The 23,177-nt window shown below is 40.7% G+C and overlaps 1 long non-coding RNA gene across 1 annotated transcript; it reads left to right on the top strand.

Annotated features, from left to right (window-relative positions):
- Window positions 1-18,917: 18,917 nt before the first annotated feature.
- Window positions 18,918-21,751, top strand: LOC135969349 (uncharacterized). Its single transcript, XR_010584537.1, has 2 exons — window positions 18,918-19,250; window positions 21,550-21,751. It is a non-coding gene; the product is annotated as an uncharacterized lncRNA (long non-coding RNA).
- Window positions 21,752-23,177: the final 1,426 nt, after the last annotated feature.

The raw sequence follows: 23,177 nt of genomic DNA, 5'->3' as shown, positions 1-23,177 counted from the left end.
ATCAGTTTTGCATTGTTATAAAAGAATACCTTAGACTGAATAACATATGAAGAAAAGAGGTTTATTTGGCTCATGGTTCTGCAGGCTGTACAAGTATGGCACTAGCGTCTGCTTGGCTTCTAGTGAGGCCTCAGGAAGCTTTTATTCCTGGCAGAAGGTGGAGTGGGGGCAGGCACGTCACATGGTGGGAGAGGTAGAAAGAGAGCTGCCAGGCTCTTTTTAACAACCAGCTCTCATGTGAACTCATTACTGTGGAGATGGGGCCAAGTCATTCAAGAGGGATCCACCCCCAAGACCCAAACACCTCCCACAAGGCTCAAGCTCCAACACGGGGGATCACATTTCAACATGAGATTGGGAAGGGACAAACAGCCAGACCATATCTAACCCTAAACCCTGACATTTCTGGGGGTTTTTACATTACTGATCATTTTTAATGAATAATTACTTTTTTTTTTTTTGAGACGGAGTCTCACTCTGTTATCCAGATTGGAGTGCAGTGGTACGATCTCAGCTCACTGCAATCTCCGCCTCCTGGGTTCAAGTGATTCTCCTGCCTCACCCTCCCAAGTAGTTGGGACTACAGGTGGTTACCAGATGTTGTGGGTAGGAGCAATGAACAGGCGAAGCACAGAGGATTTTTTGGGCAGTTAAACTATTTTGTATGATGCTGTAAGGGTGGACACATGTGGTTATACGTTTGTCCAAATCCATAGAAAGTACAACACCAAGAGTGATTAACCTAATGTAAACTGTGGATTTGGGGTAATGATGTTTCAATGCAGGTCCATTGATTGTAACAAATACACCCCTCTGGTAAAGAATATTGATAATGGCATAGGCTGTGCATGTATGGGTGCAAACGATATATGAGAAAGCTCCATACTTTCTGCTCAATTTTGCTGTGACTCTAAAACTTCTCTAAAAAAAAAAATACATTAACTATATACTTTTTAAAAGGAAGTAATTTTACTAGTTTTTTTTCTTTTCTTTTTTTTAATTATACTTTATGTTCTAGGGTATATGTGCACAACATGCAGGTTTGTTACATATGTATACATGTGCCTTGTTGGTGTGCTGCACCCATTAACTTGTCATTTACATTAGATATATCTCCTAATGCTATCCCTTCCCCCTCCCCCCACCCCACAACAGGCCCCAGTGTGTGATGTTCCCCTTCCTGTGTCCAAGGGTTCTCATTGTTCAATTCCCACCTATGAGTGAGAACATGCAGTATTTGGTTTTCTGTTCTTGCAACAGTTTGCTGAGAATGATGATTTCCAGCTTCACCCATGTCCCTACAGAGGAAATGAACTCATCCTTTTTTATGGCTGCATAGTATTCCATGGTGTATATGTGCCACATTTTCTTAATCCAGTCTGTCATTGATGGACATTTGGGTTCGCTATTGTGAATAGTGCTGCAATAAACATACGTGTGCATGTGTCTTTATAGCAGCATGATTTATAATCCTTTGGGTATATACCTAGTAATGGGATGGCTGGGTCAAATGGTATTTCAAGTTCCAGATCCTTGAGGAATCGCCACACTGTCTTCCACAATGGTTGAACTAGTTTACAGTCCCACCAACAGTGTAAAAGTGTTCCTATTTCTCCACATCCTGTCCAGCACCTGTTGTTTCCTGACTTTTTAATGATCGTCATTTTTTTTTTCTTTGAGACAGAGTCTTGCTCTGTTGCCCAGGCTGGAGTGCAGTGGCATGATCTTGGTTCATTGCAACCTCCTCCTCCTGGATGCAAGCGATTCTCCTGCCTCAGCCTACCTAGTAGCTAGGATTATAGGTGCGGGCTACCACACCTGGCTAATTTTTGTATTTTTAGTAGAGATGGGGTTTCACCATGTTGGCCAGGCTGGTCTTGAACTCCTGAGCTCAGGTGATCCACCTGTCCTGGCCTCCCAAAGTGTTGGGATTACAAGTGTGAGCCACCATGCCTGGACTGCGCCCGGTCTAATTCTTGAAATTCCCAATGGTACCATTCCTTAGTCACATTTTATCCTCCTTTTATCCAGAGAGGAGAGAGGGAGGAAAGGAAAGAATAGAAGGAAAGAAGGAAAGGACAGTGAAAGGAAAAAAATGAAAGTAAGATGATTTAAGAAAAGGAAGAGATTGTGTCCCCCTGCCATGTTTAAGAGACACTTTTTCTGCCACCCAAATGTCAATTGACAAATGAATGGGTACACAAAATATGGAATGTACATTTATACATTTGGTGGAATATTACTTACCCTTACGAAGGAAGAAAATTCTGGCACATGCTACAATGTGGATGAAACTTAAAGACATTATGCTAAGCAAAATAAGCCAGTCACAAAAAGACCAATATCATATGATTCCATTTAGGTGAAGTGTCCAGAGTAGTCAAATTTATAGAGACAGAAGTAGCATGGTGGTTGCCAGGAGCTTAGGGGAGGGGAAAATGGAGGATTCAATGGATACAATATTGAATTGTTCATTGAATTGTTCAATGGATACAGTATTTCCCCCTTATCTATGATGGATACATTTCAAGATTCCCAGTGGGTTATGCCTGAAACCTCAGAAAGTACTGAACCCTACGTATACTAGGTTTTTTCCTATACATATATACTGATTATGAAGCTTAATTTATAAATTAGGCACAACAATAATGAATAATAAAATATGAATGGGCACATTGGCTTGCATTTGTAATCCCAGCATTTTGGGAGGCCGAAATGGGAAGACTACTTGAAGCCAGGAGCCTGAGGCCAGCCTGGGCAGCAAAGCAAGACCTTGTCTCTATGAAAAAAAATTTAATTAGCCAGGCATGATGGTGTGCACCTGTAGTCCCAGCTCCTCAGGAGGCTGAGGTGGGAGGATCACTTGAGCCCAGGAGTTTCAGGCTGCAGTTAACTATGATTGCACCAGTGCACTCCAGCCTGGGCAACAGGACACCCAGTCTCCAAAAAATAATAGCAATAAGTAGAACAATCATAACAATATACTGTAAGAAAAGTTATGTGAATGTGGTCTTTCACTCGCTGACTCTCTAAAAATATCCCAACATTTTTGGACTGCGGTTCGGTTCACTCTGGGTAACTGAAACCACAAAAAGTGAAACTGCAGATAAGGGGAGATTACAGAGTATCAGTTGGGGAAGATGAAAAAATTCTTGAAATCTATAGTAGTGATGGTTACCCATGTACATTAAGCAGCAAATGTACTCAACGTTACTGAATTGTATGCTTCAAAATGACTAAACTGGTCATTTTTATGTTTTGTTATATTTTACAACAATAAAAGACATACTTTTTCTTGAAATGCTTGTGAAACATTTGTGAAATTTCTCAGTCTCACAAAAAAGCGGACATATGCAATGTTCTTACTTTTTTTCTATTTTTAAATGTTTCTATCAACTGGTTACATCACAGCAACATTCTTTAATCAACCAATAATCAAAGCTCTCTCCTCCCCCTTCAATGCCATTTTGCTTCGTTAAGTCAGAGTTTCTGGATGGAAAGAGAGGGGGAGGTGGCAATAAGTGCAAGCTCTATTAAGAGCTGGAAGACCCCAGATAATTTCCCAGTACGGAAAAGTTTAAAAGAGTAATAGGCACGTGAATTTCCATTCACCGGCTCCCTCACCATTACGTCCCACTTTCAGGCTGTTTGCCATTTTTTAACTTCCTCATTGCAAACCTTCCAAAGAGCTTCAGGGCACTGTGGTCTTTTTATTTATTACCTTCTGTCAAACAAACAGCAGGCCTCCACTCCAAAGGGCACAACCCTCTATTCTTCTGAGCTACCATTGTGTATCCTAAAGGAACACAGTCCGCTTAATGCTACAGGTCGAACATAAATCTTCTTGATCTGTCCCCAGGTGAATCCCCTCTTAGAGTTCAAGGATCTCTTATAAAAGATGAGCAAATACCTTTGTTTTGTCATTTCTCAGATCCAATGGTGTTGACATAGCAAAATAGCTACCATTCCCCAAATAATTACAAGAGGACATGTTACCACCTGTACAGTAATGTGTCATGCAGGTGCAGTCCCACAGCCTCTATTAAGTTTTAGTTTTGTGCTATTCACATGTTTTATTTCTCAGCAGACATATGTTTGCTTTTAGCCTGAGTGATCTGGCCCCTGACCATTGCTTCAACTTCATAGCTCGCCAGTCACCTTTCCTTGCTGACAAAGCTTTGGCGATATTCAGCTTTTTGCTAACTCAGATGAGTCAAGGCCGGGTGCGGTAGCTTGCACCTATAATCCCAGCATTTTGGGATGAGGTGGGAGAGTTGCTTGAGCCCAAGAGTTCAAGACCAGCCTGGGCAACATGGCAAAAGCCCATCTCTGCAAATAAATACAAAAATTAGCCTCAGGTGTTGGCATGCTCCTGTAGCCCCAGCTACTCAAGAAACTGAGGTGGGAGGATTGTTTGAGCCCTGGAGGTCGAGGCTGCAGTGAGCAAAGATCATGCCACTGTACTCCAGCCTGGGTGGCAGAGTGAGACCCCCATCTCAAAAAAAAAACAAAGAGTCACAGTTGTCCATACCTTCAGCCGCAGGACATTTGCATATGCCAACCCCACTCCCACATTTCTCCTTATCCTTCACTGACAGTTCAACTTAATGTGATTTCCTAAGGGAGATTGTCTTCTCCTTCATATCACCCCACTCCAGCTTTTTTCCCATAGCATCATATTTTTCCCCAGAACTTCTTGCAATTTGTAATTCTAGATTTGTGGGCTGATGTGATTAATATCTGTCTCCACCATCTGATTATAAAAATGTGTGAAGACAGAGACAATGTCTATCAAGTTCACCACCAAATACTCAGTCCCAGATACGTCATATAGGCTCAATTGCTGGAATAAAAAAGAGAGAAGGAGGGAGGAAGGAGGAAGTGAAGGAGGCCATACATAGTTGCATCTTTAGCTCCATAACAAAGCTGATGTGCATCAAGAAAGTCCAATAGACATCCGAAACTTCTAGAAGGCTATGCTAGGGGATTGGTATTGCTATCAACATCTTCAGGGTATTCTTTCCCCCAGGAAACTCTTCCGTATGTGTGTGTGTGTGTGTGTGTATATATATATATAGAGAGAGAGAGAGAGACACAGAGATATGTGTGTGTATATATACACCTCTCTATATAAGGTGTGTGTATATATATATACACCTATATAAAAAATGTATATCTATATATACACCTATATAAAAATGTGTGTGTGTATATATATACACACACACCCATATAAAACCTTTTTGAAGTTTAGAGCAGAAATTTAAAAGGCGAAAGAATAGCTCTCTGCTACAGGGAGGGGTCCCAGAAAAATGGGTTGCCCTGCTTCTATATTTTTGACAGACAAAACACAAAGAATGTCAATTTGAATGTTTTTCTGGCAAGAGAGCATGTGAAATCCATGTAGCAATCTCTTTCCTAATTTCCCTGATCAGGGCCTTTCCCCGACTTCACAGACATTGGCCTGCCATTATTTCCTTTAAAAAAAAAAGGTTCTCTCAGAGACATAACTGATTCCAACTAGAGCAATGAGAAATCAGTTCTGTTGTGACCCAGTTGGCAATAAACTGGCCACTTCACAAGAGCAGAAAATCATCCCTCTTTTTAAAAGTCATTATGATGAGCAATGAAACTCTATGGTGCTTGCAGAAGTAAAATAGGAAGATTTAAAAAAAAAAAATCTAGATTTTTATTTTAGTAAAGCTTAAGAAAGAATGAGTAAAAATAAGTTTCCAAAATGTGAGAATACCATTGACTAATCCCTTGGAAACGGAGTCGTTTTACTGCAGCGTTTTAACTATATAAAGTCTTTTTCCATGCAATATGTAAGTTGCCCTCAGTTAGTATTTAGACAGCATTGTGCTTGCATAAGTGCTCACAGTTTACTTTATTCTGGTGTATAATGGATATTCAACTCACGAGAAAGCTACCTCTGTCTTGCTGATAAACTGAGTCTGTTTCAACAATAGCAATCAACAATGTACAATAGCAATAGTACATTGTCTATTATACCATCTTTCTTTTCCACCTCTATTTCTCAATTTCTTCAATTTCCTATAAAAGAAAGATTAGATGGACAAGAAAATTGGCACAGGTGTTACAATAAAGATTTAAAGTTAAGAAATACATTTCTAAAATATATGCTGTGTGCCTATCTTCTCTCTCAAGTATTCTACAATTAACAATAAGACTACTTTGTAATAAGAAATAATTTAGTTTTAACTATGCATTTGTTTACATTAAAGTTTATAGCATTTGTCAGTTACTTTGAGCAGGAATTTAGAGATGAGGTCCATTGTTTCATACACATTGTATTCTTTTTCATCGAAATTTATGTAGAATCTTGTGAGTAAAATCAATCAGGCCTGGGCTGAACAAAGACTTGCCTTTAAAACAAGTTTGGAGTCTGTCTTCTCATAATACTGTCTCATTGGAAATTAAGATTATCTTAATATACAATACAATGATCAAATGAAAATTAAGATATATGTGGATGGTTATACCTGGCTTGTTTGCTGTGAAACCCCTAATTGTTGGAACTGCACCAAGAGTGGAAGACCCATGAACTGAACTAGTATGGTCTAAAGGATTGGGGGGAAGACTGAGGCTGTAGTTTCTCTGTGTTAAGATGACACACATGTACCTTGTATTTGAGGCAGCTAGACATAACTTATGTAGGTGAGGAGGGTACTTAGGTAGCATTTTGGTCTCCTAATAAGGCACAGATACTCTACATGTGGTCCTGTATCCATCTAAAAAGCTAAGAAAATGTGGTATTAGGTTTTAAAACCTACTGGGTCTTTTGAGTCTGACTGCCACATAGAACTTGTAACCAGGCCAGGTGAGGTGACTCACACCTGTAATCCCAGCACTTCAGGAGGCCAAGGCAGACAGATGACTTGAGCCCAGGAGTTCAAGACCAGCCTAGGCAACATGGCAAAACTCTGTGTCAAAAAAAAGAAAGAAAGAAAGAAAGAAAGAAAGAAAGAAAGAAAGAAAGAAAGAAAGAAAGAAAGAAAGAAAGAAAGAAAGAAAGAAAGAAAGGTAGATAGATTAGCCAGGCGTGGTAGTGCATGCCTGCAGTTCCAGCTACTTAAGAGGCTGAAGTGGGAGGATGGGAGGAGGTGGAGGTTACAGTGACTACTGGAGTACATGCCACTACACCCCAGCCTATGCAATAGAGCAAGACTCTGTCTTAAAAAAAAAAAAAAAAAAAAAAAAGAACTTGTAACTACTGCTTGCTGAGCGATGCAAATACATTAACTGAAATCTCCTTTATTCTGAAATGTCCTCTGTCTAATGCTTTATAATAATTTATTTACTCTCCCAAAAATAATACCTACCCTTCATAAGAGGATTTTCTTGTAAAAGAAACAGTATGTACAGCTTTGCAGATTGTGCATTACATGGCTCCAAGGGATGCCAATTATACAGACATCCCTGTGAATGTGTTACAGATTTTTCATTGCCCAGCTCCAGGCAATAATAATTACAATACAGTCTATGTACTTGGCAGTCTTTGGGGTTAAATGGTGTACAACTGGCTAATCCTAAATAGCCATATATGGCAGCCCTGGATCTACCTCAGTCTGAAGTTTGTTGGCTCCAAAATGGACCCTACCTTGAGGTAGAGAAAGTAAAGATTTTTTAGTAGATGCTGCAGATACACTGCTTGGCTTGCCTGCATTGACGTATAGTTATGGCAGACAGTCCCTGGCACACTGAAAATATCCCAACTTAGGAATTAGTGTCTCTTGTTCTCTCTACCTGAGCCCTCTCTCTTGCACCGTGGGAAGTTTGCAGGCACAATTGAGATACGTGGGTGTATACTCATAAATATCCCAGCCTTCCCTCTGATGGGGATATTTTGTATATGTTTCCAATAGTTTCTCAGAGGTTTCCAGGAGGATTGAGACATAGTTGCTTACAGCACTAACCTGCTCTATTATGCATACTTTATCAATTTTTTCCCTTTTCTTGCCTCACTTTTTTAACTTTCTTATTTGTGCTTCCAGGGATTTTTCCCCCCAGAAGCTACCTGCACCCAAGTCCTTGTCTCAGGGTCTGTGGTAGATGAAATCCAAATTAAGCAGATGTCTTATGAACAAATGGCCTTAGTTGGATGTAAGCTTGAATGGTGGCCCATGGCTAGATATTTGTTAATTGAATAAACAAATAATTCTTCCACAGGGTTAAGGGGCTGCCTCCACTTACGAGGAAGAGGAGAGGCAAAAAGAGTTAAGTTGTGAGTTCTCATACTTCAAACCGCATGTATGACAGTGACGGAAAACTGAACTGTCTCCCAGCTATGCAATAAAGTATGCATCATTCCAAATGTGAATGAATCCTGTTTTACATAGCGCTGGCATAGTTTATATTGCAATTCTGAGTGGGGGTAGACACAAGATCCTTGCATTTATGCTGCAAAATATCTCCCTCCACATCTCAAATTCTCTTCATTATTTTAGTAAATTACCTGCAAGCACCCCCATTCCAATCCTAGACTCAAAAACTTAAGATAATCTAGCTTTGGAACACTAGCTACACCTATGAATGCATCTGCTTCCTAACCAGAGAAAGGTACAAGACTCTGGGGACAGGAAATTTTAAATTCATTTCTTTGTTATTTAAAATCGTTCTTTTATCTCTAAGCCTCCACTACACCTTTTTCTTTCTAATTGGAAGAAGAATACATGTTCAAGGAGTGTGAAATTAACACAGTACATGCACGATCTCAATAAATAAACACAAAAATCTTTTTGTTGCACATTGCAGGCTTCATTCAATTAGTGAAATGTTAAAACACTGTTGTGTTGCACAGCCTAACCTTTTAATATCAGGAAAACCTAAATAAAACAAATAACTAACAAATAAGAAAGTCAGTGTTCTTAGCCAAACATGGAACCAGCAGAATCTGTTTTCCCAGATTCACGTTTCCATCTTAGAGCCCCATTAACCCTCCCAGTCAATGCCCTTCCCTACCTGCTAGTTCCATAGTCTTCCTCTTTGCAGTCAGCTGTTTAAAATGTTGGCTGATAGATAAGGCAAGAAGAGTGGTTTAACATTCAAGGCAAACATGTTACAGGCGCCCTAACTTTGCCTACTGTACACACGGCAGACATTGATAATCTGTCACCGAAATGATATTGTACTTAGCAAAGTGCTGCCAGCCTCCATTGGCAATCAGAATTGGTGCAACAAAGTCATTTCTCAACTAATCTTTGCTGAACTTATACTACGTTCCTGTCAATGTTCTGGCTCTAGGAATATGAACAACATAGACAATGTCTTGCTTTTTCTGGGATACTAGCATTCTAATTAATGCTTTTAAAACAGAAAACTGAAAATCCGTAAGGATAAACCTCCAGGAGTTGATGATATTGGCATTTTAGGCTTCATACTTCTATCAAATAGCCATTCTCATTATTTTCATGTAAGTTTCCTTCTGTAAGTCCAGCAATTCTAGCATTGCTTCGTTAGGTCAATTATCTCGTTATTAATAAAACTTCAGGCCTAGGGGAAGAAGGTAAATAAACTGCACAGAATATTCCATTCTTCTCTTTGCCTCTTTCCATTACACATTACTGAGTGCCTACTGTGCATCGGGGCTAAATTTGGAATAGGGATACAAGGATAATTTCATTCTCTGCCATTGTAAGGCTTATAGTGTAACGAAGTAGGTAGAAATATAAGCAGATGAACTTAAAGTAACGCTATAGAGTACTAGGACCTGAACTCACTGTGTCAGCTCAACAAGCAGACTCTAGAATGTAATCAATTCATTGTAGAATTGTTGCAGCAAATATTCTGGATGTAATGATTACTTTTATGAACTATACCAAAATAATTAGCATCTTTAAAGTAAGCAATCTTTTCTTTTTTTGTCTAGACATAAGGGCAAAAAGTTAAAAACCATGTTGTAATTTTTAATGAGCATTTATCTCTCATTATTTAAAAAATTTAAAAACACAAAATCAAACGTCTATGTATTAGCACCCAAAGGTATTTTTATATCTTATTAGTCTACTGATGTTTTAATAAGGGTAAGTTAAAATTATATTTAGTCAGTAGTTTTTGCATTTTTTCTTTTAGAAATTACAAGCATTTAAGGATAATTTATTAATTAAATTGGGCCTAAGTTTTTTTTTGTTTTTTTTTTTTTTCCTCCTTTTTTGAGACAGGGTCTCACTCTCATCACCCAGGCTGGAGTGCAGTGGCGTGATCACCACTCGCTGCAGCCACAAATTCCTGGGCTCAGGTGATCCTCCCACCTCAGCCTCCCAAGTAGCTGGGACTACAGATACATGCCACCATGCCTGGCTAATTTTTTAATTATTTGTAGAGACAAGGTTTTGCCATGTTACTGAGACTGGTCTCGAACTCCTGGTCTCAAGTGATCTTCCCACCTCAGCCTCCCAAAGTGTTGGGATTACAGGTGTTAGCCACTGCACCCAGCCAGGACTAAGTTTTAAAAGTTAGTTAAGAATCTAGAAATTAAAATTTAGTTAATATATTAAATCTTTATGAATTGTATTAATATAAAGTGTTATAAAACTTAACCATTTAAGAAGACAACCACTGTTACGTCATTTAGTCAGAAACAACGTAATATATGTATAATTTTATGTTTTAAATCTGGTCTTGAGCAAAGCAAAATAATGGTGTCAACCCTTTGTTATGGAAACTAATTATTCGAGACTGAATGACGTCAGACTTCAGGATTGCCACTCAGATACTTGCCACCAGTTATTTAAATGGTGAACCCAGTGTAACTTAGCAGAATTCCTTCTTTTGTTTGTCTCTTTTCTCATTTTAAAATGGTTTTTTAAATGGGAGTTCTTAGAGCTGCTGATGTGTGTAGGTCACTTATGGAGTGAAATTAGAATTATTCAAAGATGTGCTGGAGTTCTTACTGTTGAACAAGTATCTCCAGTAATTCTTACAATGAAGCAAACTTGGGACACCTACCCTTGTTAAGGTCAACTTTGCCAAAACATTTTTTTCTTTTCTTTTTATTTTATTTTACTTTAAGTTCTGGGATACATGTGTAGAATATGCAGGTTTGTTACATAGGTATATATGTGTCATGGTGGTTTGCTGCACCCATCAACCCTTCGTCTAGGTTTTAAGCCCCACATGCATTAGGTATTTCTCCTAATGCTATCCGTCCCCTCGCGCCCCCACCCCCTGACAGGCCCCAGTGTGTGATGTTCCCCTCTCTGTGTTCATGTCTTCTCATTGTTCAACTCCCACTTATGAGTGAGAACATGCTGTGTTTGGTTTTCTGTTCCTGTGTTAGTTTGCTGAGAATGATGTCTTCCAGCTTCATCCACGTCCCTGCAAAGGACATGAACTCATTCTTTTTTTTATGGCTGCATAGTATTCCATGGTATATATGTGCCACATTTTCTTTATCCAGTCTATCATTGATGGGCATTTGGATTGGTTGCAAGTCTTTGCTACCGTAAATAGTGCTGCGATAAACATACATGTGCATGTGCCTTTATAGTAGAATGATTTATAATCCTTTGGGTATATCATTTTTTTCTTTCTTAAATGATCTTTTGTTGGCAGCTTCCTTGATTTCATGGCTTTGTAGCAGTTTTCATTTACTTCCGCTTTCACTCTTTTGTCCTATGTAGTGTAAAGTACTCTATATTGCATCTGTCTTTCTTAGGTTTTGGTAGTTTAATAGTGACACCATCTGTCTTGCCCATTCAGAGCTGTGGTGCTTATGGTTACAAAAGAAATAGTCATTTATTATGTTGATGATGGAGTTTAAAACCAACTCAGAAATGTCTCAGCAACATCAATTCTTTATATGGAACATGCAGGTACAGTATCTGTAGTGAAGGATTAAAAATTGTTAACTCACTTGGCAAGTTTAAAATAGTCTATCTATCTAGGAAAGTTTCCTTTTAAAAGCAAATCATTACACCTGTAACCTCAGGACTTTGGAAGGCTGGACAGCTCAATTGAGCCCAGGAGTTTTAGACCAGCCTGAACAATATGATGAAACCCCATCTCTATAAAAACAAAAATAAAAAATTAGCCAGGTATAGTGACTAATCCTGAAAAGGATGCCAAAAGGGTCCATTATGATGGCCATGACACTTGGATCCATATCTGTGAGCCATGAGCCAAGAACCGTGGCCATGTCCTTGTGGTCTATACGCTGTGCCACCCACCATTCTTCACTGCCTGGATTGTGCAGCCAGCTGGCTTATCCCACCCAGCACCTGCCAGGGAAAAGGTAGTAAAGACGAGGGGCAGTGGGTGGAGCCAAGCACAATAGCAGTCTCCCTGGCCAGCCAGGAGGCCCTCTTAGGGTACTAGAATCAGTTTGGAATCCTAGGAAAGTTTACATTTTTAGCCCTCTAATTCATTGACTGCCATAGGGATAATTTGCCATAGTAACAAATAAGAAGAGTAATAGCCACTATATATTTGCTTATATTTTTTACCTCATTGTATTAGACCATATTAACATGAATCAAAGTAGTATGTTTGAAAAAAGCAGCAAAAGTTTAGGCAAGTTGGTAAATATACATAATTCTGAAAATTATTTTCATATTGCAAGTTACAAAAGATCTAGATGAAACTAGAATGTGTGTGCATACATCATGGTCAAACTCAGTTTAGTGATGAGGGTGTATGTCATGGTTAGGGTGTAGTTGAAGGTCACAGTCAGAGTCAGTGCAGCTCTGGTCAGGGTTAAGATCAACTCTGCATAAGGATCAGGTGTCAGGTGTAGGATAAAAGTAAGATTCAACTCAGGGTCATAATGAGGGTCAGGGAAAGGGTCATGACAGGGTGAGGTTGGGGGTCAGGATCAATGTCATGGTGAGAGTAAGCTTCAATTTCATGATGAGGGTCAGGATGAAGTTGAGGCCCGTGAAGGGCTTAGTGTCGCAATGAAGGTAAAGAAGGGTCAGGTACAGATTCAGGGTCAGTATCAGAGGGTTAAAGTCAGAGTCAGGATGAAGGCTGGTGTACACTTCAGGGTCAGTTTTAGTATAGTGGTCAGTGCCAGGGACAGGGTCAGGTTGAGGACTGAGGTCACTGTCAGGGTCACGGTCAACAGGGACAAGTAAGAGTCAAGGTTCAAAGGAGGTTGAAAGTCAGTGTCAAGGCCAGGATAAGGATTAGGATCATAGTCAACATGACAGTGAGAGTCAGGTTTAGGATAAGGGTCATTGTTCAGGGAAGGGTAGGGGTGAGAGTCCAAGTCAGGATGAGGCTCAGAGTCAGTTTCAGTGCCAACATGAGGTAAGAGTCCATGCGTGATTTAGATCACAGTCAGGGTCATGGTCAGGGTAAAGGTAGGGTGAGAGTCAAGTTCGGGATAGGGGTAGTGTCAGGGTCAGAGTCAGCATCAGGGTCAAAGTCAGGGTGATGGTCAGCGGTAGGGGCAGGGTCAAGTAAGGTACAAGGATTGGGGGGAATGAGAGACAGTGTCAGAGTGACATCAGGTTTGAGTCAGATTTGAGGGTAAGGATCATGAGAAGAGGGAGGATGAGTATCAAGATCAGAGTAAGGGTCAGGCTCAAGATCTCAGAACAAAGGTCAGAGCCATGGCCATGGTTAGGGTTAGGGTCACATGGAGGATCAGTGCCAACTCAGGTCAAGGTCAAGATCAGGGTCAGGGCAAGGGTCAAGATACAGATCAAGGTCAATATCAGTCAGGGAGTGGGTCAGGGTCAAAATGAGTGTGAAGGTCAGAGTGAGAAGAGAGCCAAGGTAAGGGTCAGGGTCAAAGTGTGCCACTGGGAATGTGAGGGTAAGATTTAGTGTGAAGATGAGGATCAAGGTTAGGCTGATGGTAAGGATGAGGGTAAAGGACAGGTTAAGGTCAAGGTGAAGATGTGGGTTGGACTCAGTGTCAGGGTGAGTGTCACAGTGAGTGCCAGAGTCAGGATGTGGGTTGGGGTCAAGTGAGGTGTCAGGGACATGGTGAGGGTGAGTGTCTGGGTGAGAGTAACATAGAGGGTGTGGGTGGGGTCAGTGTCAGCGCCATGGCGAGGAATAGGGTCTGGGTGTGTGTGAGCATCAGGGACAGGTGCAGGGTCAGGATGGACAGCAGGAGGGCAAAATTCTAGGTCAAGGCAAGGTCCTAGTGAGGGTCACTATGAAGGTCAGATGCACATGAGGGTCAAGAGTCAGTGGACATATGACCACTACGTTCCTGACATTCACCCCATTCATGAACTACAGTGTCTTGGTGAGGATGAGAGCTACCATTAGGGCAAGAGTCATGTTAACAGACATGATGAAGTTCAGGCTCAATGTCAGGTTCAGTGTCAGGTTAAGTTTGAGGGGTCAACTTGACCCTGACTGTGCCCAGAACCTTGATTATTATCCTATTCTGAAACCACCCTGACCTTGACAGTGATCCTGAAGCTAACTCTGACCCAAATAATACCCTTACACTGACCCTAATCCTGCACTTGACTCTGGACTTTCCCTGACCCTCCCTAACCTTCACTCTGACCTTCACCATGATGCTGGCTGACCTTGACCCTCAGCCTGACACTGACCCTGATTATCAAGCTGACACTTTCTCTGACATATATACTCAACCTTATCCTTATCCTTATGCTTATCCTGATGCTCTCTGACCCTGATCCTGTCTATGACCATCACTTGACCTTGGCCCCTCCTCTGATCCTCATGCTGACTCTGAGCTGACCGTTACCCTGAATCTGACCCTGATTTTCTCTCTGAATTTCATTGTCAGATTCACCATTTTTATAACCATGAGCCTTACCCTTACACATATACTGACTCAGAATCTCCCTCTCATCTCACAATAACCCTATCTTGCACCTGACTCTGACCTTGACCTTCAGTCTCACACTGACCTTACTTCTGACCATGAACCTGACATGTAAACTCACCTACCTCTAGCCCCTAATTCCTATTCTTTCCCTAATCCAGACACTCAAGTTCGCCCTGCATTTGACATTACCACTCATCCTATTCTCACATTGACCTTGACCCTTGCTTACTTAGCCTGACAATGATTTCAACCCTCATCCTTAACCTAACCCTGACCTTGACCCCAACACTGATCTTTTCTAATGTTGATACTGACCCTCACCTGATGTTGATCTAACCTTGAAGTTGAGCCTGAGACTTATCCTGATCCTTTCATTGTAACACTCAACTTGATGTTGATCCTTATATTGAAACTTACTCTGAATTTCACCATGACCCAACCTTGACAGTCACCCTTACCCTGAACTTATCTGTCACTATGTCCCTAATGCCTACCCTCATACGGACTCTGACACTGACCTTCACCCTGAATCTGACTGATACTCATTGTGTACCTGACCTTACAGTGACCCTCACCATTACCATGACACCAAGACCCTGATCTAGAGCATCACTACCATATTCATCCTGACCTTACAGTTGACCTTACACCTCACCTGACCCTAACCCTCACCCTCATCCAGACCCTATTCTGTACCATTACTCTGACACTGACTGTCACCCACATCTTCAATATTACACTGACCCTCACCATGTCTACCTTGCATTTGACCCCGACCCTCACTGTGACTCTGACCCTGATTATCATCCTAACATTGAATCTGACCCTCACTCTCAGTTTAACACTTTACCTCTCCTAGTCCCTGTCCCTGACCTTTGCCCTGAACTTCAGCCTCACTTTTATGCTGTCACTAACCCTGAAGCTGAACTTGACCCTGACACTAACAACTGTCCTTACTTTCACAATGCCACACCCTGGCACAGGCTCCTACCTTGACTCTCGCCTTGCTCTGTTTCTCACGTTCATTTTGACCATCTCTCCCTGAACGTGATTATCACCCTGGTCTTGATTCTGACCCTGAGCTGACTTGACACTGACCCCAACCTAATCTTCACCCTTATCATGATTGGACCTACACCCCAACTATGATCCTGCATCAAATCCTGGACTTGAGCCTCCCCTAATCCTAACTCTCATCTTCACCCTCTCCACACCCTTATCCATAACCTGATTCTGACCCTAATATTGCCCTGTCACTGTCTCTGAGGTCTCTAACCCTCATACCTACCTGATATGCAACCTGACCTTTACCCTGACCATCCCCCTGAACCTCAACAATATCCAAATCTTGACCCTGATGCCTATACTACCTGAACTTGACCTCACTATACCCTGACTCTGATCATGACCCTGACTTACCCTGAACTTGATCATACCTTGACCCTTATCTTACACTGATACTGACCTTTACCTTTAACCTGACTCTGCCCCTCACCCTGACTCTTCCCTAAACAATGACCCTTACCCTGAGCATGACCCCACATTCTCATCTCGTGCTTGATCCTAACACTCATCCTGTTCCTAAAACTAATACTAAGCCTCATCCATCTCTTGACCCATACTTGGTCTTTACTGCAACCCCAACTCTCACAATGCCCCCAAGGAAAACCCTGATCCTCAACTTGACCCTGATGTCACCCTGACATGGGCCCTAAGAGTACACTCCCCTTTGCCCTGATTCTGACCTCTATCCTGACGCTCACCCTAACAATAAACCCTTCACTGACCATCACCCTTATTTTGACCATGAGTCACATCCTGACCCCAATCCTGAGCCTTGCTATGACCCTGAAGCTCACCCTCATCAAGACATTGACTCTCACCCTGTCCATGATCCTCTCCCTGACACAAAGCTTGGCCCTGACCTGATCTATCTGCTGACCCTGACCTGAATCCTACCCTCCCTCTGAGACTTATACTCCCTATCATCGTGAAATTGGCCTGACCCTGACCAGAGCCTGATACTGACCCCGATACTGACCCTGAACCCTGCCATGACCCCAGCCCTGATGCTGAGTATCATCATCACAGAATAAAGTTAAAGAAATATATATGTACACTCTTGTTTTATCTAGATCCCTTGTCATCAAAACAGGAAGGTACTTTTAAGAGCTATGTATAATTCTGAACTTGCTTACACTTGAGCTGTGTGTTTTCAAACATGCTGCTTTGACTTGAGTTAATATGGTCTACCTCAAAGTAAGAAGCTGCAGTTAAGAAGAATGTGCAGTTCTCATTGATTTGCCTCAGATAAAGTATGGGTTCAACTCTGTTAATTCTAACTCATTAAAAATTGTCTTTAGAGACTAATGTTTGGTTCTCAGCTTGATTTCTTCTTTACTGCTTGTCTGTACATAGACCTACAATTTTCAACTATATTTGCTTTACTATATGTGTGTGTGTGTATATATATATATATTTGCTATATATATCTGAGTTTAGGTTGGCAAACAAGTAATTTTGAAAAAAATTCATATTGGGGCAAACCAGCTCAGCCTTCTTACACATTACTCTCAAATGAAACTTCTTAGTGCTTTTTAGAGGAAACTGACATAAACATAAGGACAGCAAAACATACTAATTTCAAGGGCACATTCTTACTAAAATAAAAAAAAAATACAAAAGACCACATATAAGCCATATTTTAACTGACCCTTATTACTTAAAATGTCAGTGAATTAACAAAATATGTCTTGGATGATAATACACATATATTTGTATTTGCCTTTTCAAAACTTTTAATCAATATAAGATAATGCTTACTTAAAAATGATGCAGATGGTTTTTAACTTTCTGTCCTCTAGATGTCACTTACGTCTACAGAAAAAGAAAGAAAAGACTGATTAATTCAAGACAATAATTAATGCAGATAGTTGATTATATAGGGTGTAAGAATTACAGAGAGAGTTTCTAATTGATTTCTTATTAGTTTTTTAAAAGTTATTGCAGTTAATTCACGTAACAATTTAATTTGATATAGATTGTTTTGTTTAATATACTGATAAATTATATTTTAAGGCTATAGTTAAACAGTTTATTATTTAATCATGTGTTGTATATTCACAAAATAGCTAATCTAGAATTAGCTTCACTTTCTAACAACGCCCAGTCTACAGCAAAACCCTCACTTCTTTAGATCCTACCCCAAGTCACCCAACAAAAGATCACATTCTATAACAGGTACTTCCTGACACCTTTTTACTGAGACACCCTGTAGTTCCCAGTGATGTGCATTCTGCCTCAATGCAAGCCATAATAAGACCAATTTATTCATCTCAGGTATGTGCCTAAGGGGTCTTTGACACAAGGACGCTGACAAGTTGAGTGCATAGATAGGCACAGAAGCTGTGAAGTCAGCATGACCAGGGCTAGATCCCTTGTTTTTGTCTTTTTAAAATTTTAAAATACTAGAAGATAAATTCGTATGAACAAATAAGTTCGAAGGTTTTAAACTTTCTGTTCCCTGGGTGTTCCTTATGTCTAGAGAAAAAGACTGATTACTTAATTAAAAATAGTATTTAACGTAGATGTTGATTAAACTGAGTATAAAGATTGCAGAGATAAAAGTCTATGCAGAGGATATATGTATTTTCAATAGTCAGAAACCTATTTTTGTGTTTGTACATGTGTGCCTGCCTAAATTCATACAAATAAATGTATATCAAGAGTTCTTACACTTGATCTTAGCCAAAAGGCGGAGAAGCAACATCAATAGTTCCTTTACTACAATTTGTTACATAAATAATGTGCCAAATGAATAATTAGAATTTAGGTCTTCCATGTAAATTTACCAAATATTTTTATCCCCAGATCAATAGAGGTTCCTTTTGTCACCAAATTATTCTGTTAATTCTCAATGCTTTTTGCATATTCTTCAACCATTCTTTTGAGACTCCTTTGGATAGTGTTGGCCTAATTTTATCTGTTCATATTTCAAAATGCCGGCACCTACTTTAATCCAGCCGTAAAATACAGACCACACAACCAGCAGATGGAGACGCCGAGCGCGTGCGCTCCTCGCTCGGCAGCACCACCCTTCAGCCAGAAGCTCGCCCGAGGGCTTGCCCGGCGCAAGCGCACTTGCTTAAATGAACAGGTGGTGGGAATCTGGTTTTTAACTGAGCCTCCAACCCTGCCTCCTGTGTCCTTATTATCTTCCTATCGAGGAAAGAAGAGGATGCAACAGATCTCCCCGTTAATCCCAAATCCTTGTCAGGCCGCTGCAGCAAGCACTCCTGGGGCTGCCGATGGCTTCCTACGACTGGTTCCCGGAGAACAGCAGTTTGGCAGCAGTTGCACCTGGAATAGTCAGTGCATGCTCAATAGTTGGGCAGGGGGCTTTTCCTCCAAAGGTCAGCACGTCAGCACACGACAGGGTCAAAGGGATTACAGCAGGCGTTTCCTAGCAACGGTGAGTCCTGCCCACTGCAGATTCTGGGTAGGGTGTAGGCGGCGGAGACTACTCTCTGAAAACTTTGCCAAGAGTATTAGTACTGCATAATTGCGAGCATGCGATGGGGAGCAGTGGGAAGGTGACTTATGCCAAAAGAACTAAATTGCAGGATTCTGGGTGCATTAAAAACTTGAAATCCGTGACTGGGTCACTGGTAAAGGAGGTGGGATAGGGGTGGGCGGAGAGCTCTGTTGCACTTCCCTCCCTTCCCCACCAAGGGGAGGAGTGGGTGAGTGGCAGGGTGGGGACCCCAGGTAGACCACGGGGTCCAACCACCCGTTCCTTTAAGAAAGTTTTGGGCCGGGCTTGTTGGCTCACGCCAGTAATCCCAGCACTTTGGGAGGCCGAGGCGGGCGGATCACCTGGGGTCGGGAGTCCGAGGCCAGCCTGGCCAACATGGAGAAACCCCGTGTCTCTACTAAAAATTCAAAATTTGCTGGGCGTGGTGTCGCATGCCTGTAACCCCAGCTATGTGGGAGGCTGAGGTAGGAGAATCACTTGAACCCGCGCGGAGGTTGCGGTGGGCCGAGGTCGTGCCATTGAACTCCAGCCTGGGCGACAAGAGCATAACTCCGTCTCAAAAAAAGAAAGTTTTCACCCTTGCAGAATAAGGACCCTAGGAAGGGTTGATTTTAGACATGAAAGCTAATAGTAATGATTTCTGCCATGGGAGTTTAAGAGATTTTTGAGAGCTTTGTTAATTTTAGTTCTAAAATTCCATTTGTTCTCTCTGTTCGCCTTGAGGACTGCAGATGATAAGGACAGAGAAGTTTCTGTGTAAAAGTACTAAAGTGCAGTACTAGTAAAATGAGTACCTCTGTCATTGGAGAGATAAATGGGAATTCCCCATGTGGGAAAACAAAACTAAGCCATCCCTTGAACCTTTTCAATCCCCAACCCAGCATGGAATAGCTCTCCAGCAAGGAAAAACTTCAGTGCACCCTGCATGCACAATGAGCAAAACATATTTATAATTCATTGTAAAAGGTATTTGTATGAAGTCCACTTGGAAGTATTTAAAGGGACATAGAGGCTTTGATTCCTGTCCATGACCCCACCTTGGCAGTTTATCAGGATGTGTCACTGGTAGATAAGACATGCTTTCAAACACATCCTTGGCAGCTATGTCTAAAATTAAGCCACCAGTGTTGGTCTAATATTGTTGTCAGCTTATTGTTCCTTTATGGTTATATCATGAAGAATTTTCATTAAGCTCCATTTTCAAGTGTTGAGGCACACTCAGTTGGCCATCCTGATGATCATCTAACGATCATCCTAAATCAAATTAGAGACTTGTTTCTGACAGTTAGGAACAGCCTCTCTGAACTACTGCAAGACTTTTCTTGTCCGTGTGATGATAGGACTGTTTATCTAGGTTAATATTGTTTGTTTAGCATAGTGGCCAGCCAAAGCATTACCATGGATTTCTAGGTCTTGTCTTTGCAATGACTGTGTTTTTATGATAGCTGTTTTCTCAGGTAATAGTAAAGCATCTAAAAGGTCTTTAATTTGTCATTTAATTGGTGTAAGTTTTTTTTTCAAGGTTACAAACAACTCTGTTTCTAAACAATTCTGAATTTGTGGACTACCCCCCAAACACATTTACTATCAGCATAAATATTTGCTTATTTATTTATTTATTTATTTGTGAGCTGTCAAGCCCGGTAAGGACATGATGTTAGTTATCTGAACTGATTTAATTTCTGGAAGTTGTCTATGTTTTAAGGGTGAATTTCACTGCATGATGGCATTTTAACTTTGAACAAATAAAATTAGGTCAAGATTATCCAAGGGAATCTCTGAGGATAGTTGAAGAGAATACAAAAGCAGTAGAACAATGTGTTGACAAGAAAAGGAACCTCTGTTGACCTGGGCATAAAATAAGTCATTTCATACAAAAGACCTAAATTCTAATTTTATTCTTTTGGTATATTATTTATATAACAAATTGTAATAAAGGATATATTCCCTTTTTGTATGCATCAAGATATAAAAAATAAATAGGTAATAATTTAAAGTTTTAAACTATAGCTTTAAAGCATAATTGTCAGTATACTAAATAAAGCAGTAGGTATTATATTAAATTTATTATATGAGTGAACTACACAACTTTTAAAAATATACAAACAGAAAATTACATCCTATTTGTATATACCTATATCTCTCTGCAATCCTTATACCTAGTATAACGAACTGTCTTTGTTAATTACTATCTCTAATTAAAGGAATAATTCTTTTCTTTCTTTTTTTCTTCCAGACACAGGAGACATCTAGAGGATAGAAAGTAAAAAACTGCCTAGGTAATTTTTTCATGAGCATTTATCTCATATTAATTAAAAGCTTTGAGAAGGCAAATACACACAAATATGTCTTATTATCCAAAGGCGTTTACATATTTTGTTAATCCACTGACATTTTAAGAATGAAGAGGCAATTAAAATTAGGTTAAATAAGCAGTATATTTTTATCTTTTTTCTTTCTAGTAAGAATGTGCCTTTGATATGTATTTTGCTGTCTTTACGCTTATCTTGCATTACTCTGAGAAGCAGTAAGGACTTTTGATAGGAATGCCTGAGGCCGAGCCTGATTGTACTACTACAAATTCTTTTTAATATTGCTACTTAGATTCACTCTCATTTGCTCTGTTGTGTGAGTCAATTCAGGCTGCTATAACAGAATACCATAGACTGAGTGGCTGAAACAATGGACATTTATTTCTCACAGTTCTGGAGGCTGAGAAGTCCAAAATCAATGAGCCAGGAGATCCCATATAACTGTCTTCTCATACCCTCACATGCTGGAGGGTAGAGAGAGGGAGCAAGCTTTGGAATCTCTTTTTTTTTTTTATTTTCTTTTTTTTTTGAGATGGAGTCTTGCTCTTTCGCCTAGGCTGGAGTGCAGTGGTACGATCTCGGTTCACTGCAACCTCCGCCTCCCAGGTTCAAGGGATTCTCCTGTCTCAGCCTCCACGTAGCTGGGATTATAGGCGCCCAGCACCACACCCAGCTAATTTTTGTATTTTTAGCACAGAGGGGGTTTAACCATCTTTGGACATGCTGGTCTCAAACTCCTGACCTAGTGATCTGCCTGCCTCGGCCTCCCAAAGTGCTGGGATTACAGGCGTGAGCCACTGCACCCGGCCTATTGGAATCTCTTTTTATAAAGGGACTAAACCCGTTCAGGAAGGCTCCACTTTCAGGACCTAAAGACCCTATTTCCTAATACCATCAGATTGGGGGTTAGAATTTTAACTTTTTTTTATTATTATTTGAGACAGAGTCTTGCTCTGTCACCCAGGCTGGAGTGCGGTAGCATGATCTCGGCTCACCGCAACCTCCGCCTCCTATGCTCAAGCAATTATCTTGCCTCAGCCTCCAGAGTAGCTAGGATTGCAGGTGCGTGTCACTACTACCTGGCTAATTTTTGTATTTTTAGTAGAGATGGAGTTTTACCATGTTGGCCAGTCTGGTCTTGAACTCCTGACCTCAAATGATCCACCCACCTCAACCTCCCAAAGTACCGGGATTACAAGCATGAGCCACCATACCTGGCCAGGATCTTAACTTATGAATTTGGGGGGAACACAAACATTCAATCTATAGCGCCTACTTTGAAAAAAAGAATATGCCTTTTACATGAATATGTGTTTTTCTTCTTATAGTCATCTTAGTTTACTGCAGGAAACAATAAGGAGATATTTTTGAGAGGAATGTCCAGAACTGAGTTTGCTGATACTAATATGGATTCTGTGTGTGTGTGTGTGTGTGTGTGTGTGTGTGTGTGTGTGTGTGTGTGTGAGGGACTCATTCTGTCACCCAGGCTGGAGTGCAGTGGTACAGTCACAGCTCACTGCAGCCTTGATCTCCTGGATTCAGTCAATACTCC

This window comes from Macaca fascicularis, chromosome 2 (assembly GCF_037993035.2).
Source record: "Macaca fascicularis isolate 582-1 chromosome 2, T2T-MFA8v1.1".
Classification (NCBI taxonomy): Eukaryota; Metazoa; Chordata; class Mammalia; order Primates; family Cercopithecidae; genus Macaca; species Macaca fascicularis.
The sequence above is the reverse complement of the archived record's forward strand: the minus strand, read 5'-3'. Positions and strand labels throughout refer to the sequence as shown.